Raw genomic sequence first — 17174 nt, 5'->3', positions numbered from 1 at the left:
ATTTTTCTCAAATATAAAAGAGCTGTAAAAGGGAATCTGTCTGCAGATATTTGCTATTTAACCTGAGAGTAGCATAATATAGGGCAAATGAGCCTGATTTCAGCAATTCCCCTTGAGAAAGCACCATGTGCGAAACGTGCATCGGGGTGGCTCTAGCAGTCTCCACATCATACTATGGGTAAGCAGCACTAATATATCTTTGATATCTGATCATGCTTCCTCTTTACATGCATTAGCATTATATTGTTAACATTTACATGGGAATATTGCCATACAGCGCTGGCAAAAATTAAGAGACCATCACATCAAAACCCTGCCATGGGCAGCCCAATCTCCAGACCTGAACCCCATTGAAAACCTCTGGAATGTAATCAAGAGGATGATGGATAGTCACAAGCCATCAAACAAAGAAGAACTGTTAGATTTGATTTTTGCTCCAGAATCAGTGTGAAAGCCTGGTGGAAAGCATGCCAAGATGCATGAGAGATGTGATTAAAAATCATGGTTATTCCACAAGATATTGATTTCTGAACTCTTCCTGAGTTAAAACATTAGTTTAGTTGTTTCTAAAGTACCGTATTATGAACTTGCTTTCTTTGCATTATTTGAGGTCTGAAAGCACTGGGGGAGGGGGGGGTTACATTTTACTCAAAAAATATACCTATGAAGAGAGAAATCAGACAAACTGAACATTTTGCAGTGGTCTCTTAATTTTTGCCAGAGCTGTATATTGTTTTTGTCTGTATGACCTTGATTCCTGTGTGGATTTGTGCCCCTATCATATATAATTATTTATACATTATTTGCACACCAACAAGGAAATCCTGTTTATACCTTATGGACCTTTACGGTAAGTTCACAAAGGGCATTTTTACTGCTTTTTTACTGCAGCAAAACCTGATCTTGGAAAGAAGCTGCGCCAAAAACGCAGGTTTAGGTGCGGTTTTGGTCGTGGTTTTTTTTTGCGTTTATTTTTTTTTTTTTTGTGCATGCTAATAAAGTTAAGTGCTCCAGACAAAAAAAAATAAATGCTTCCTGTAGAGCAGGGGGAACAATTGTTGTTTGAAGAAAAAATAAATAAATAAATAAAATAAGTATATACATATACATAACAAATACAAAAAAAATGACCTCCATGATTTAGGCTACTTTCACACTAGCGTCGTGCACTGCACGTCACTATGCGACGTTGCGGCGCACCGACGCTAGCTATGGAAGCACCGCACAATGGGGGCAGCAGATGCTGTTTTTCAACGCATCCGCTGCCCCATTGTGAGGTGCGGGGAGGCGGGGCGGAGTTCCGAAAAATATCGGATATCGCCGATACCGATACCCGATACCAATGCATTTCAAAGGGACGCAAAGTATCGGAATGGTTCCCAGGGTCTGAAGGAGAGGAAACTCTCCTTCAGGCCCTGGGATCCAAATTCATGTGTAAAATAAAGAATTAAAATAAAAAATATGGATATACTCACCTCTCCGGTGGCCCCTGGATCTTACCGCTGTAACCGGGAGCCTCCGTTCCTAAGAATGAGCGCGTGAAGGGCCTTCGATGATGTCGCGGCTTCTGATTGGTCGCGTGACCGCTCATGTGACCGCTCACGCGACCAATCAGAAGCCGCGACGTCAGCCGCGACGTCATCGAAGGTCCTTCACGGGCTCATTCTTAGGAACGGAGGCTCCCGGTTACAGCGGTAAGGTCCAGGGGCCGCCGGAGAGGTGAGTATATGGATATATATGGATATACTCACCTCTCCGGCGGCCCGTGGACCTTACCGCTGTAACCGGGAGCCTCCGTTCCTAAGAATGAGCCCGTGAAGGACCTTCGATGACGTCGCGGCTGACGTCGCGGCTTCTGATTGGTCGCGTGAGCGGTCACATGAGCGGTCACGCGACCAATCAGAAGCCGCGACGTCATCGAAGGCCCTTCACGCGCTCATTCTTAGGAACGGAGGCTCACGGTTACATCGGTAAGATCCAGGGGCCGCCGGAGAGGTGAGTATATCCATATTTTTTTATTTTAATTCTTTATTTTACACATGAATATGGTTCCGATACCGATTCCCGATACCACAAAAGTATCGGAACTCGGTATCGGAATTCCGATACCGCAAGTATCGGCCGATACTTGCGGTATCGGAATGCTCAACACTAGTCCTTACTCCTGTGTGGCAAGAACTTCACTTTCGTTTGGATGTGTGTAGGGCAACAAATGGAGCACACATCAAACTGCACTGGATAGTTATGAAACTGGGAGAGTTTGTCTTTTATTTGGAGCAGATTTCACATTTCTATCGTTTTTTTTGTTGCTTTCCAGTGACTGGTCAAAAGTGCACCATGACTTTACGGACACACTGTATATTTGAATATTTGTGTAGATGTATCACTCAGTTTACTGGATGCAACAGTTGTGAAACAGTCAAGAGTTCTTAGCTGTAGCTTGAAGCAGAGCTGAGAAAGCTAACCCCACCCACACCAGGCTCTGTATGTACATAGTCCATAAACAATGAGGTACATATCACAGGAGGTGGTGAAGTTGGCCCAGGAGGCATGCGGGCACCTAGTCCAACACTGATACTTCCTAGGTGATAAAACCTTCATTGTAAGTAAACAGCACACAGCAAGAAAAATTCACACATCATTGAAATCTATGTTTCAGACCCCATCTCCTGTTATCTTCAGATTAAATAGAAAAAACATGCTGACAGACTGCCTTTAAGAGCTATGGGCTGGACACTGATCTGCAAGAGAATCTGCCTTATTTTAAATGAAATGGAGCGTTACCAATGTGAGACATGTAGATCAGAAGAGCAGACTGTCAGTCACTACATGTCTCACACTGGTAATGCCTCCTTTCATTAAAAATAATGCTTTTTAATTGGTGAAACACTTGTTTATGACTTAATTCTATTTTATTTTTTCATTTTATTATGTGGGATTTTTAGTGTGACGTATAGGCTTATAACAGGGCCTAACAGGCCACCATACCATCAGACCCAGAGGTTTTCTTTGACCTCTGTCTGCCATGACAACCATTGGCACATAATAATGGAATCACAACCATCCAAATGATGCGATTGCTATTGATCATGGCAAATATATGACTAGACAACCAAAGACTGCGCTGACATTGGCCTTGGCTGTTGAGGCAAGAGCTCGACTGTCAGTTAAGTCCTGTGCACACATGACCACCATTACGTACCTGTAAAACCTTTGCCATTATGACATACATGTACGTCAAATGTCAGGAAGGGGTTAAAGAGGACATGTGACCCAGTCAAAAGTGGTCAGGATTTTAGTGTCCCCAAGAATTCTGTTTGTTTTAAAAAAAAATGTAGTGTGTGTGTTAAATCCGCCCAACTCTTCCAGTGATATCCGGATATTAACTGGGAAAGAGACCTGCGAAACCCATAAAGGCAACTGGTTTCTGCTAATAACCAAGAAAAATTATCTTTCACAATTGGTGCAGAATCCAACCAGAGGAGCAGCACTTTTAGACCTAATACTATCTAACAGACCTGACAGAATAACAAATCTGCAGGTCGTCAGGCATCTAGGAAATAGCGACCACAATATTGTACAGTTTCACTTGTCTTACGCTAGGGGGACTTGTCAGGGAGTCACAAAAACACTGAACTTTAGGAAGGAAAAGTCTGAGCAGCTTAGAGATGCCCTTAATCTGGTAGACTGGGACAATGGCCTCAGAAATAAGAATACAGATAATAAATGGAAAATGTTTAAGAACATCCTAAATAGGCACTGTAAGCGGTTTATACCTTGTGGGAATAAAAGGACTAGAAATAGGAAAAACCCAATGTGGCTAAACAAAGAAGTAAGAGGGCCAATTAACAGTAAAAAGAAAGCATTTAAACTACTAAAGCAGGATGGCACCATTGAAGCTCTAAAAAACTATAGGGAGAAAAATACTTTATCTAAAAAACTAATTAAAGCTGCCAAAAAGGAAACAGAGAAGCACATTAAGGAGAGCAAAATTAACCCCAAACTGTTCTTCAACTATATCAATAGTAAAAGAATCAAAAGTGAAAGTGTAGGCCCCTTAAAAAATTGTGAGGAAAGAATGGTTGTAGATGACGAGGAAAAAGCTAATATATTAAACACCTTCTTCTCCACGGTATTCACAGTGGAAAATAAAATGCTAAGTGAAATCCCAAGAAACAATGAAAACCCTATATTAAGGGTCACCAATCTAACCCAAGAAGAGGTGCGAAAGCGGCTAAATAAGATTAAAATAGATAAATCTCTGGGTCCGGATGGCATACACCCACGAGTACTGAGAGAACTAAGTAATGTAAAAGACAAACCACTATTTCTTATACACTGTGTTCCAAATTATTATGCAAATTGGATTTAAGAGTCATAAAGATTTAATTGTTTTGTTTTTCAAATAAACTCGTGGATGGTATTGTGTCTCAGGGCTCAATGGATCACTGAAATCAATCTTAAACACGTGATAATTAGTTTTCCAGGTGATTCAAATTAAAGGAAAACTACTTAAAAATGATGTTCCACATTATTAAGCAGGCCACAGTTTTCAAGTAACATGGGAAAGAAAAAGGATCTCTCTGCTGCTGAAAAGCATCAAATAGTGCAATGCCTTGGTGAAGGGATGAAAACATTAGAAATTTCCCGAAAACTTAAGCGTGATCATCGTACTGTTAAGAGATTTGTGGCTGTATCTGAGCACAGATGTGTTTGTACTGATAAAGGCATAATGAGGAAGGTTTCTGCCAGGCAAGTTCATTGGATTAAGAGAGCAGCTGCTAAAAAGCCATTACAAAGCAGCAAACAGATATTTGAAGCTGCTGGTGCCTCTGGAGTCCCTCGAACCTCAAGGTGTAGGATCCTTCAAAGGCTTGCTGTGGTGCATAAACCTACTATTCGGCCACCCTTAAACAGTGTTCACAAGCAGAAATGGTTGCAGTGGGCCCACACACACATGAAGACTAATTTCCAAACAATCTTGCTTACTGATGAGTGTCAGGTAACCCTGGATGGTCCAGATGGATGGAGTAGTGGATGGTTGGTGGATGGCCACCATGTCCCAACAAGGCTGCGAGTCAGCAAGGAGGTGGAGGAGTCATGTTTTGGGCCGGAAACATGGGGAAACAGCTGGTAAGGCCCTTTAAGGTTCCCAAAGGTGTGAAAATGACCTCTGCAAAGTATATAGAGTTTCTGACTGACAACTTTCCTTTATGGTATAAAAAGCAGGAATGTGCCTTCAGGAGCAAAATCATCTTCATACATGACAATGCACCATCTCATGCTGCAAATAATACCACTGAGTCATTTGCTGCTATGGGCATAAAAGGAGATAAATTCATGGTGTAGCCACCATCTTCCCCTGACCACAATCCTATAGAGAACCTTTAGAGTATCATCAAGCAAAAGATCTATGAGGGTGGGAGGCAGTTCACATCAAAACAGCAGCTCTGGGAGGCTATTCCAACTTCATGCAAAGAAATACAAGCAGAAACTCTCCAAAAACTCACAAGTTCAATGGATGCAAGAATTGTGAAGGTGATATCAAAGAAGGGGTCCTATGTTAACATGTAACTTGGCCCGTTAGGATGTTTTGGCGTTAAATAGCTTTTTTGTTCAGTGGATGTGACCTCCTAATGCTGTAAATTCCACAAATGAGCATTTTCAGTTCTTTAAAACATATCAAATGTTTCGAAATTCTACTTTGCCTAATAATTTGGAACAGTGCATTTTAAGTTTTTATTCATTTTGGAGATTATACTGTTATCATTGGGAAGTTTCTTCAATAAAATTCGATGTATACTCTAACGGGTGATGACTTTTATTAGACTGACTGTCATTTGCACCAACCATTTAGGAAAATCCGATAAAAATGTCATTTGCATAATAATTTGGAACATAGTGTATTTAGGGACTCTATAGCAAAGGGGTCTGTCCCACAGGACTGGCGTATAGCAAATGTGGTACCAATATTCAAAAAGTCTAAAATTGAACCTGGAAATTATAGGCCAGTAAGCTTAACCTCTACTGTGGGTAAAATCCTGGAGGGCATTCTAAGAGATGCTATGCTGGAGTATCTGAAGAGGAATAACCTCATGACCCAGTATCAGCATGGGTTTACTAGAGACCGTCCCTGTCAGACTAATCTGATCAGTTTCTATGAAGAGGTAAGTTCCGGACTGGACCAAGGGAACGCAGTGGACGTAGTGTATATGGACTTTTCAAAAGCTTTTAATATGGTGCCACACAAAAGGTTGATACATAAAATGAGAACAATGGAGATAGGGGAAAATATGTGTAAGTGGGTTAAGAGCTGGCTCAGGGATAGGAAACAAAGGGTGGTTATTAATGGAGCACACTCGGACTGGGTCGCGATTAGCAGTGGGGTACCACAGGGGTCAGTATTGGGCCCTCTTCTTTTTAACATATTTATTAATGACTTTGTAGGGGGCATTCAGAGTAGAATTTCAATATTTACAGATGACACTAAACTCTGCAGGGTAATCAATACAGAGGAGGACAATTTTATAATACAGGAGGATTTATGTAAACTAGAAGCTTGGGCTGATGGCAAATGAGGTTTAATGGGGATAAATGTAAGGTCATGCACTTGGGTAGAAGTAATAAGATGTATAACTATGTGCTTAATTCTAAAACTCTGGGCAAAACCGTCAATGAAAAAGACCTGGGTGTATGGGTGGATGACAAACTCATATTCAGTGGCCAGTGTCAGGCAGCTGCTACAAAGGCAAGTAAAATAATGGGTTGCATTAAAAGAGGCATAGATGCTCATGAGGAGAACATAATTTTACCTCTATACAAGTCACTAGTTCGACCACACTTAGAATACTGTGCACAGTTCTGGTCTCCGGTGTATAAGAAAGAAATAGATGAACTAGAGCGGGTGCAGAGAAGAGCGACCAAGGTTATTAGATGACTGGGGGGTCTGCAATACCAAGATAGATTATTACACTTGGGGTTATTTAGTTTGGAAAAACGAAGACTAAAGGGTGATCTTATTTTAATGTATAAATATATGAGGGGACAGTACAAAGACCTTTCTGATGATCTTTTTAATCATAGACCTGAGACAAGGACAAGGGGGCATCCTCTACATCTGGAGGAAAGAAGGTTTAAGCATAATCACAGACGCAGATTGTTTTCTGTAAGAGCAGTGAGACTATGGAACTCTCTACCGTATGATGTTGTAATGAGTGATTCATTACTAAAATTTAAGAGGGGACTGGATACCTTTCTGGAAAAGTATAATGTTACAGGGTATATACACTAGATTCCTTGATAGGGTGTTGATCCAGGGAACCAGTTTGATTGCCGTATGTGGAGTCGGGAAGGAATTTTTCCCCCAATGTGGAGTTTACTGTTTGCCACATGGGTTTGTTTTGCCTTCCTCTGGATCAACATGTTAGGTTAGGCTATGGGTTGAACAAGATGGACTTAAAGTCTTCCTTCAACCTTAACCCCTTCACCCCAAAGCCTGTTTTCACCTAAGTGACACGGCCAATTTTTACAATTCTGACCACTGTCACTTTATGAGGTCATAACTCTGAAACGCTTCAACGGATCCTGGTGATTCTGAGATTTTTTTCTGGTGACATATTGTACTTTATGATAGTGGTAAAACTTCTTCGATATGACTTGCATTTATTTGTGAAAAAAACAGAAATTTGTCGAAAATTATGAAAATTTAGCAATTTTCAAATTTTTCGTTTTTATGCCCTTAAATTAGAGAGTCATATCACATAATATAGTTAATAAACAACATTTCCCACATGTCTGCTTTACATCAGCACAATTTTGGAAACATAATTTTTTTTTTGTTAGGGAGTTATAAGGGTTAAAAGTTGACCAGCGATTTCTCATTTTTGCAACAAAATTTGCAAAACCATTTTTTTTACGGACCACCTCACACTTGAAGTGACTTTGAGGGGTCTATATGACAGAAAATGTCCAAAAGTGACACCATTCTAAAAACTGCACCCCTCAAGGTACTCTAAACCACATTCAAAAAGTTTATTAACCCTTCAGGTGCTTCACAGGAATTTTTGGAATGTTTAAAAAAAATTGAACATTTAACTTTTTTTTCACAAAATTTTTACTTCAGATCCAATTTGTTTTATTTTACCAAGGGTAACAGGAGAAATTGGACCAAAAAAGTCGTTGTACAATTTGTCCTGAGTACGCCGATACCCCACATGTTGGGGTAAACCATTGATTGGGCACATGGCAGAGCTCGGAAGGGAAGGAGCGCCATTTGACTTTTCAATGCAAAATTGGCTGGAATTGAGATCGGAACCCATGTCGTGTTTGGAGAGCCCCTGACGTGCCTAAACAGTGGAAACCCCCACAAGTGACACCATTTTGGAAAGTAGACCCTCTAAGGAACTAATCTAGATGTGTGGTGAGCACTTTGAACCTCCAAGTGCTTCACAGAAGTTTATAATGTAGAGCCGTAAAAAAAAATAATATTAATTTTCACAAAAAATGATCTTTTTGCCCCAAATTTTTTATTTTCCCAAGGGTAGCAGGATAAATTGGACCCCAAAAGTTGTTGTGCAATTTGTCCTGAGTACGCTGATACTTCATATATGGGGATAAACCACTGTTTGGGCGCATGGCAGAGCTCGGAAGGGAAGGAGCGCCATTTGACTTTTCAATGCAAAATTGGCTGGAATTGAGATCGGAACCCATGTCGTGTTTGGAGAGCCCCTGACGTGCCTAAACAGTAGAAACCCCCACAAGTGACACCATTTTGGAAAGAAGACCCCCTAAGGAACTTATTTAGATGTGTGGTGAGCACTTTTAACCCCCAGTTGTTTCACTAAAGTTTAGAATGTAGCGCTGTGAAAATTAAAAAATCATTTTTTCTTTCCACAAAATGATGTTTTAGCCCGCAATTTTCTTTCCCCCAAGGGTAACAGGAGAAATTGGACAACAAAAGTTATTGTCCAATTTGTCCTGAGTACGCTGATACCCCATACATTGGGGGGAACCACTGTTTGGGCGCACGGCAGAGCTTGGAAGGGAAGGAGCGCCGTTTGAAATGCAGACTTAGATGGATTGGTCTGCAGGTGTCATGTTGCATTTGCAGAGCCCCTGATGTACCTAAACAGTAGAAACCCCCCACAAGTGACCCCATATTGGAAACTAGACCCCCCACGGAACTTATCTAGATGTGTTGTGAGAACTTTGAACCCCCAAGTGCTTCACTACAGTTTATAACGCAGAGCCGTGAAAATAAAAAATATATTTTTTTCCACGAAAATTATATTTTAGCCCCCATGTTTTTATTTTCCCAAGGGTAAGGCTAGTTTCACACTTGCGTTTTTATCTGCATGCGTTTTTTTTAAAAAACGCATTTGTGAAAAAACGCATGTAAACGCGGTAAAACGCATGCGTTTTTTAGACGCATGCGTTTTTATAGAAAAACACAAGAAAACAAGAAAAAAACAAAAAACCCTAACCCTACCCCTAACCCTAACCTGAAATACGTGGCACTGAAATACGTGGCACTGAAATACGTTTATATACGTATATACGTATATAAGTGCCACGATATTTCAGTGGCCACGTATATAAGTGCCACATATATAAGTGCCACGTATGTAAGTGCCACGTATTTAAGTGCCACGTATTTAAGTGCCACGTATTTAAGTGCCACGTATTTAACGTAAATGCCACGATATTTCAGTGCCACGTATTTAACTGAAATATCGTGGCACTTAAATACTGGCACTGAAATATCGTGGCACTGAAATACGTGGCACTGAAATATCGTGGCACTGAAAGACGTGGCACTGAAAGACGTGGCACTGAAAGACGTGGCACTGAAATACGTGGCACTATGACTGTCAGAAAATGTTCATTAAACGGTTAGGGATGAGTTTAGGGGTAGGGTTAGGGTTTGGATCCCTTTATCACCATGATGGTGGTGGGTGACTTTTCAGTGTGTGTTCTGGTTTTTTTCTATAAAAACGCATGCGTTTTTAATGCAAACGTGTTGAGATCGGACGCCATGTCGCGTTTGGAGAGCCCCTGATGTGCCTAAACAGTGAAAACTCCCCAATTCTAACTGAAACCCTAACCCCAACCCTAACCCTAGTCCTAACCCTAGCGCTACTTTCACACTAGCGTTTTTTTGCATACGTCGCAATGCGTCGTTTTGGCGAAAAAACGCATCCTGCAAAGTCATCTGCAGGATGCGTTTTTTCCCCATAGACTAACATTAGTGACGTATTGACACACGTCGCAAGCGTCGTGAGACGGTTGCGTCGTGTTGTGGCGGACCGCCGGCAGCAAAAAACATGTTACAAGTTACATGTAACTTTTTTTGTGCCGACGGTCCACCATTTCCGACAGCGCATGCGCGGCTGGAACTCCGCCCCCACCTCCCCGCACCTCACAATGGGGCAGCGGATGCGTGGAAAAACAGCATCCGCTGCCCCCGTTGTGCGGCGCTTGCACAGTATGCGTCGGTATGTCGGGCCGACGCAGCGCGACGGCCCCGTACCGATGCTAGTGTGAAAGTAGCCTAACGGGAAAATGGAAATAAATATATTTTTTAAAATTTTATTATTTTTCCTAACTAAGGGGGTGATGAAGGGGGATTTGATTTACTTATATAGAGTTTTTTGGGCGGATTTTTATGGTTGGCAGCCATCACACACTAAAAGACGCTTTTTATTGCAAAAAATAGTTTTTGCACCACCACATTTTGAGAGCTATAATTTTTCCATATTTTGGTCCACAGAGTCATGTGGGATCTTGTTTTTTGCAGGACGAGTTGACGTTTTTACTGGGACCATTTTCGGGTACATGACATTTTTTGATCGCTTTTTATTCCGATTTTTGGGAGGTGGAATGAACAAAAACCAGCAATTCCTGAAATTCTTTTAGGGGGGGCGTTTATACCGTTCCGCGTTTGGTAAAAAGGATAAAGCAGTTTTATTCTTCGGGTCAGTACGATTACAGCGATACCTCATTTATGTAATTTTTTTATGTTTTGGCGCTTTTACACAATAAAAACTATTTTATATAAAAAAATAATTGTTTTTGCATCGCTTTATTCTGAGAGCTATAACTTTTTTATTTTTCTGCTGATGATGCTGTATGGCGGCTTTTTTTTTTGCGGGACAAGATGACGTTTTCAGCGGTACCATGGTTATTTATATCCGTCTTTTTGATCGCGTGTTATTCCACTTTTTGTTTGGCGGTATGAGAATAAAGCGTTGTTTTTTGCCTCGTTTTTTTTTTTTTTTTTTTTTACGGTGTTCACTGAAGGGGTTAACTAGTGATATAGTTTTATAGGTGGGGTCGTTACGGACGTGGCGATGCTAAATATGTGTACTTTTATTGTGTGGTGTTTTTTTTATTTAGATAAAGAAATGTATTTATGGGAATATATATATATTTTTTTTCTTTATTTAGGAATTTTTTTTTTTTTTTTTTTTTTTTTTACACATGTGGAAAATTTTTTTTTTTACTTTGTCCCAGGATGGGACATCACAGATCGGTGATCTGATAGTGTGCACAGCACTCTGTCAGATCACCGATCTGACAGGCACATTGCAGAGGCTTGCCGGCGCCTGCTATGAGGAATTCTCAGCAGGCGCCGGCAAGCAGGGTCATCTTATGACCCGGAAGGAGTCCCGCGGCCATCTTGGATCCGGGGACTCCTTCCAGGTCACCGGAGCAGCGCGATCTCATCGCGCTGCTCCGGTGGGAGAGCGCAGGGAGCCCCCGTCCCTGCGCGATCCCCCTCTATGCCGCTGTCACTATTGACAGCGGCATCAGAGGGGTTAAATGCCCGCGATCGGCGACAGCGCCGATCGTGGGCATTGCTGCGGGGTGTCAGCTGTCATATACAGCTGACACCCGCACCCTATCACCGCGGCGCTCAGCGTGAGACCGCGGTGATCGGGGCGCCGTACTAGTACTGCGGCTGGCACTAATGCAGTGCCGGCAGCGCCGTACTAGTACGGCGCATGGCACGAAGGGGTTAATAACTATGTTACTATGTAATATGTCATCATTAGTGTTGAGCGCAAGTGCTCGCTACTCCAGTTTCCATCGGGTGCTCAGGTATGCACCGAATATAGCGGATGCTCATTTGGTATGCTAGAGTCCCTGCCCCGCATGTTTTGTGGCTGTTGTATCCTCAAAAAAACATGCAGGGATCCATGAAACTTGCATACCTGACCACCCGATGCAAACTCGAGTAGCGAACACTTGCGCTCAACACTAGCCATCATATCATCATCATTTTTTTTTTACTTTTGAAAAGAAAACAATTCTAACGCTACCCTTAACACAACCCTAATCACAGCCCTAACTGAAAAGCATGGGAAAAAAATATTTTATATATTTTTTTCTAACTAAGGGGGTGACAAAGGGGATTTGATTTACTATTTTTTTATTTTGATCACTGTGATGGTCGATCACATCCCTGCATTTGTGTTGGATCACTAAGGCTGGGAGAATTGCTCTTTGGTTGACATATGTGAGACGTATCTTCACATACAGTGGGGGAAATACGTATTTGATCCCTTGCTGATTTTGCAAGTTTGCCCACTGACAAAGACATGAACAGTCTAGAATTTTAAGGGTAGGTTAATTTTAACATTGAGAGATAGAATATCAAAAATACAATCCAGAAAATCACATTGTATAAATCATATAAATTTATTTGCATTTTGCAGTGAGAAATAAGTATTTGATCCCCTACCAACAATTAAGAGTTCTGGCTCCTACAGACCAGTTAAGACGCTTCTAATCAACTCGTTACCTGCATTAAGGACAGCTGTCTTACATAGTCACCTTTATAAAAGACTCCTGTCCACAGACTCAATTAATTAGTCAGATTCTAACCTCTACAACATGGGCAAGACCAAACAGCTTTATAAGGATGTCAGGGACGAGATCATAGACCTGCACAAAGCTGAAATGGGGTACAAAACCATAAGTAAGACGCTGGGTGAGAAGGAGACAACTGTTAGTGCAATAGTAAGAAAATGGAAGAAATACAAAATGACTGTCAATCGACACCGATCTGGGTCACCATGCAAAATCTCACTTCATGGGGTATCCTTGATCATGAGGAAGGTTAGAGATCAGTCTAAAACTACATGGGGGAACTTGTTAATGATCTCAAGGCAGCTGGGACAACAGTCATCAAAAAAACATTGGTAACACATTAACACATAAAGGTTTAAAATCCTGCAGTGCCCTCAAGGTCCCCCTGTTCAAGAAGGCACATGTGCAGGCCGGTCTGAAGTCTGCCAATGAACACATGGATGATTCTGTGAGTGATTAGGAGAAGGTGCTGTGGTCAGATGAGACAAAAATTGAGGTCTTTGGCATTAACTCAACTCGCCGTGTCTGGAAGAAGAGAAATGCTGCCTATGACCCAAAGAATACCATCCCCACTGTCAAGCATGGAGGTGGTAACATTATGTTTTGGGAGTGTTTTTCTGCTAAGAGCGCAGGACTACTTCACCGCATCAATGGGAGAATGGCTGGAGCCATGTACCGTAAAATCCCAAGTGACAACCTCCTTCCCTCTGCCAGTACATTAAAAATGGGTCATGGCTGGGTCTTTCAGCAAGACAATGACCCAAAACATACAGCCAAGGCAAAAAAAACGGCCAGGCTCATAAAAAATGACTACTAGAACACATGTGGGATTTACGTCATCTGATCCAGACTCCTCAGACACAAATCTCAGTGCGTCGGATGTATCTCTGAATAGCACCATCACAGAGAACAAAAAGAAAAACTATAAATCATCAAAAAACGCAAGCGATGGGGAGGGAGAAAGCACAAGAAATCCACCAGGAGTCACCATCAGATACCAAAAGAAACATAAACATTAAATGATTTCAATGTTATTAATCTATCTTCACAAGAATTAACGGAAGATCAACTTAATGTTTTGTCATTAGGGTTAAATTTTGTGCCTGATATGGACTTCAACCTTTTCACTACTATTTTAGATGTGAATAAATTCATTCGAAATCTCACCATTAAAAAACATTTTTTGACAGATGAAAATCATATTGATAAAGAATTAATGGTAATATCAGCAATGAATATGAAAATTTAGATTATAAGGAACAAATAGCGCTTTTATGCCAACAAAGCTTATCCCCAAATGGAGATCAAGAAAATGTAAATATAAACCAGTCAGAAAAGTTCAATACAAAAATTCGCATTTCTATCCCATACAAACAAAAGTGGAGACTATGGACAAATTTCAAGAAATTATAAAAAGAGATCTGAAAAACTTGAAAGATAAGCAAAATCAATATACGGAGAGAAAAAAACAACAATCTCACAAGAAAACAAAGGAAAGCACTCCAGGAGTTGAAAGAAATTAAAAACATTATAATTAAGAAGAGTGACAAAGGAGGTACGATAGTCATTCTAAATTCTAATGACCATAAAGAAAAAATCTTTGAACTTCTATCAGACACAAGGACATACGAAGGACTAACTTGCAATCCAACAAAGAGCTTTAATGAAGAAATCAGTAGAATCATTTTGGAAGGACTTAATTTGGGAGTACTGAATAACAAACAGGCAGACTATTTATATATATCACATCCCAGATTACCAATACTATATGGACTTCCCAAAGTACACAAAAGCAGCAGAATACCAGCAAGGAGACTAATTGTATCAGGATCAGGATCCATGAACTAACATCTTTGTGAATGGGTCGACTCCTTACTACAACCACTGGTCTTAAGGTTGCCTGGATACATAAAAGACTCATGAGAAGTGCTAAAGACTTTTTCTGGAAAAACATGGCTAAAAAACTTTTCTTGGCTTTGTTGTGACGTAGTGTCACTCTATACTTGTATACCTCACAATTTAGCCATGAAAGCTTGAAAAATGTCACTTAGAAAAGTTCAGTCAATACTCACAAGATCTCATTAACTTTCTGTTACAAGTAACTTTCTTTCTGCTTAAACACAATATTTTTTCATTTGATGAAGTAGTATATTTACAAAAGACAGGCGTACCCATGGGGGCAAAATACTCCCCGTCACTAGCTAATCTAACCATGGCATACTGGGAATATGAATACATTTATTCTGTGAATAATCCTTTTTTTTATGATTTAATATGGTATGGTAGATACATCGATGACACCCTCATGATATGGTGGGAGATGTACAGTTGTGGACAAAAGTATTGACACCCCTGCAATTCTGTCAGATAATACTCAGTTTCTTCCTGAAAATGATTGCAATCACAAATTATTTGATATTATTATCTTCATTTAATTTGTCTTAAATGAAAAAACACAAAAGAGAATGAAGCAAAAAGCAAAACATTGATCATTTCACACAAAACTCCAAAAATGGGCCAGACAAAAGTATTGGCACCCTCAGCCTAATACTTGGTTGCACAACCTTTAGCCAAAATAACTGCAACCAACCGCTTCCGGTAACCATCAATGAGTTTCTTACAATGCTCTGCTGGAATTTTAGACCATTCTTCTTTGGCAAACTGCTCCAGGTCCCTGATATTTGAAGGGTGCCTTCTCCAAACTGCCATTTTTAGATCTCTCCACAGGCGTTCTATGGGATTCAGGTCTGGACTCATTGCTGGCCACCTTAGAAGTCTCCAGTGCTTTCTCTCAAACCATTTTCTAGTGCTTTTTGAAGTGTGTTTTGGGTCATTGTCCTGCTGGAAGACCCATGACCTCTGAGGGAGACCCAGCTTTCTCACACTGGGCCCTATATTATGCTGCAAAACTTGTTGGTAGTCTTCAGACTTTATAATGCCATGCACACAGTCAAGCAGTCCAGTGCCAGAGGCAGCAAAGCAACCCCAAAACATCAGGGAACCTCCGCCATGTTTGACTGTAGGGACCGTGTTCTTTTCTTTGAATGCCTCTTTTTTTCTCCTGTAAACTCTATGTTGATGCCTTTGCCCAAAAAGCTCTACTTTTGTCTCATCTGACCAGAGAACATTCTTCCAAAATGTTTTAGGCTTTTTCAGGTAAGTTTTGGCAAACTCCAGCCTGGCTTTTTTATGTCTCGGGGTAAGAAGTGGGGTCTTCCTGGGTCTCCTATCATACAGTCCCTTTTCATTCAGACGCCGACGGATAGTACGGGTTGACACTGTTGTACCCTCGGACTGCAGGGCAGCTTGAACTTGTTTGGATGTTAGTCGAGGTTCTTTATCCAACATCTGCACAATCTTGCGTTGAAATCTCTTGTCAATTTTTCTTTTCCGTCCACATGTAGGGAGGTTAGCCACAGTGCTATGGGCTTTAAACTTCTTGATGACACTGCGCACGGTAGACACAGGAACATTCAGGTCTTTGGAGATGGACTTGTAGCCTTGAGATTGCTCGTGCTTCCTCACAATTTGGTTTCTCAAGTCCTCAGACAGTTCTTTGGTCTTCTTTCTTTTTTCCATGCTCAATGTGGTACAAACAAGGACACAGGACAGAGGTTGAGTCAACTTTAATCCATGTCAACTGGCTGCAAGTGTGATTTAGTTATTGCCAACACCTGTTAGGTGCCACAGGTAAGTTACAGGTGCTGATAATTACACAAATTAGAGAAGCATCACATGATTTTTCGAACAGTGCCAATACTTTTGTCCACCCCCTTTTTTATGTTTGGTGTGGAATTATATCCAATTTGGTTTTAGGACAATTCTTTTTGTGTTTTTTCATTTAAGACAAATTAAATGAAGATAATAATAACAAAGAATTTGTGTTTGCAATCATTTTCAGGAAGAAACTGAGTATTATCTGACAGAATTGCAGGGGTGTCAATACTTTTGGCCACAACTGTAGCTACCATACCCAAATTCATAGAATATATTAACTCAAATAATTATGACATTAGCTTCACATTTAAACACAATAAACATCAAATTTCATTCCTAGGTCTAGAACTAATAGGAGTAGAAAACCAAACAATAGTAAAACGCATACCAAACCTATTAGTGGAAATACGGTCTTACATGCCACAAGTAGCCACCCAAAACACACTCTGAAATCAATACCAGTGGGAGAGTACACAAGACTAAAAAGGACCTGCAGTAGAGAAGCAGACATGAATAAAGAATTTTCTGATCTACAGAAAAGATTAGGGAAAAGTAAATATCCGGAATGGTCACTAAAACGGGCACAG

At 40.7% G+C, this 17174-nt stretch overlaps 1 protein-coding gene across 3 annotated transcripts in view; it reads right to left on the bottom strand.

The window, feature by feature from the left end:
* LOC143784141 (alpha-aspartyl dipeptidase-like) overlaps positions 1 to 17174 on the bottom strand; it is a 76992-nt gene that overhangs the window by 18971 nt on the left and 40847 nt on the right. The gene's annotated exons all lie outside the window — the stretch shown is intronic.

Source organism: Ranitomeya variabilis, chromosome 7 (genome assembly GCF_051348905.1).
Source record: "Ranitomeya variabilis isolate aRanVar5 chromosome 7, aRanVar5.hap1, whole genome shotgun sequence".
NCBI lineage: Eukaryota > Metazoa > Chordata > Amphibia > Anura > Dendrobatidae > Ranitomeya > Ranitomeya variabilis.
Note: the sequence above shows the minus strand (reverse complement) of the source record. Positions and strands in the feature narration are given on the sequence as shown.